This window comes from Kogia breviceps, chromosome X (assembly GCF_026419965.1).
Source record: "Kogia breviceps isolate mKogBre1 chromosome X, mKogBre1 haplotype 1, whole genome shotgun sequence".
NCBI classification, from domain to species: Eukaryota; Metazoa; Chordata; class Mammalia; order Artiodactyla; family Physeteridae; genus Kogia; species Kogia breviceps.
Genome location: NC_081330.1, coordinates 8,269,449 through 8,271,868, shown reverse-complemented (window position 1 = coordinate 8,271,868; position 2,420 = coordinate 8,269,449).

Below are 2,420 nucleotides of genomic sequence, written 5' to 3'. Positions count from 1 at the left end.
TCAATTAGTCATAATATAACACAATCAAAGAATAATTTGCTGTTACTAACATTTTAACAAGATAGTTTTTCATAATGAATAGCGCTCAATAATAACCTAAGGTGAATCTGCTCCGATGAATTTGTTTTGCTATTAATATTTATCCAAGGATACTGCAGAATTCACACTTTCCACATCTGCAATCTGAAGTGAACAGAAAGCAGTAGCAGGCAAGATAAGATGATGAATTAGGTAGAAAACAATCAAATCTAAAAGGAAACATTAGCTGTGATTAAACATATTATTTGCTATGCCTATTTCAGTGAAAAACAAGAATTCAAGAAACTGTAACATTTATAACACGAAATATGGGAAAAGGTATGATAAAAGTAATATGTCATTGAAACCTGCCACTAGTATGGTCTCTTGCCTGTTTATCTTCTATTTGGTTTACATTTTCATAGTCTTAGAAACCATTTATTTCTAGAGCTTCTAATGATATTATACTACATTATACATATGGTGATCTAGATGTCAAGATTGAATGAATATAAAATAGCTATTCCAAAGGTGTATGAATATGGCAAAAAGCAAACTCATCTCCTTATAGCAAAGAGCAATTGCCTAGAGATAAGATAACATTGCTAACTACGGACAATAAATAATAAGATAGAAATCACAGTGGAATAATAAAATGCACCATTTTAACCATCAAACATGTATTACCCTTAATGGGTGCCATATGTTGTGGATTTACAACTATTCTTTTCATAACTACATTTTAAAAATAAGGAATGTGTTTCAGACTTGTAAGGGAGATGTCGTGTTGTATTTTCACTCTAATGCCCCCTCCTACCACCACTACTATAACTTAACAAGGTTAAATCAGAAAAGTATACACTTTCCCTTTGATTAAATACCTTTTGGCAAATAGATATATACATACATATATTTGTACATACACACACACACACACATATACACACACACACACAGATTTAGTTTAAAAAGGCAAACAGCAATTTTATGAACACAAATCAATTTAATATTTTTAAGTGATTTAACCATTTAAGTAATTCAGAATAAGGTTAAAAATCTTTTTTTTTTTTTTTAAATATAGCTACCACTGTGTGTATATTAAAGGTGAAGGAAGAAGTGAGCACCAGACAGTAAGAACATATGTCTTTTAGAGCCAGAAGATTTGAGTTTGAATCCTGGCTTCTAAATGACTCTCTGCAAAGAAGTGAATCTCTCTGAGCCTCACTTCATCCAACTGGAAACTGGAACTTATACCGGCCAGTATAATAAGAATCCAATGAGATAACATGTGAAAAAATGCTTCTGAAACTAAAGGTCAATATAAATGGGAAATCATTTCGCTTCCCTAGCTACCTTCTCCACATGCCCCTCAGTGGACTGATTGGTCAGGCCTACAAGGAAGAATGTGGGGTTCTAGGTGTGAAACTGTGATTCTCTAATTTTTTTTTACAGTTCCACATGTTCTCAGTTTCCTTAGGTCTCAGTGATGTAGATGAAAGTGCCTAGTTTTTGGATCCAGACGCCTGGGTTGGAATCCCAGCTACACCTCTTTTCATGTGAATGTGATCATGTGTCACTTCAGCTTTCTGAGCTTCAAGTTACTTATTAATATGGTGATACAAATGGTACCTACTTCCCAGACTTGTTTGACGATTGCATGAGATAAGGCTGCTTAACTCCTAGCACCATATTTGGCATATAGTGGGCACTCAGCAAAACGTAGTGATGTCATCAATATTGATATTTATTGCCCTCATTTGACAATTATGCTTCCTGCTCTAAATGGCAAGATTCAAGCCCCAGGCATTTTTGCCTGAGATGTTTTTACAATGAATACTGCTCAATACAAGCTAAGGTGCATGTGCTCAGGAGAGTCTGTTTTGATATTAATATTTATCAGAGGATACTGCAGGATTCACACTTTCTACATCTGGTGGGGATTTCTCTGCTTCAGATCCTTTTTTCTTCAACTGCCACTTATAATAAGGAATTTGTTCATATCTCAGTGACCAGTATTACAGATAGGTGTCACACCAGTGAACTTATATATAAACAAAACACTATGTTTAAGGGTGAAGTTTCCAAGCAACCCCTAAATGAAACCAATATTTGAATAACAATGTAGCAGCATCGTCAACTAATGTTAACTTGCCCTTTACTAGATGACCCAGCATTCTAACCCTAGTGATGAAAGTCCTCACCAGGGATTAGTGATTACCTATGACCTTGAATCAGCCAACCTGCAGTAGTGGAAATTTGCATTTTCAGACTCCCTATTCTCTAACCAACTGCTTGCTTCCCTAAAATGGACTAGAGAAGAAAGAAGAACTTGTCACATTCATTTTGGGGGGAGCAGTGATTTGGAAGCCACTTGATTTGAGGACTGTATTTATTCACTCCTC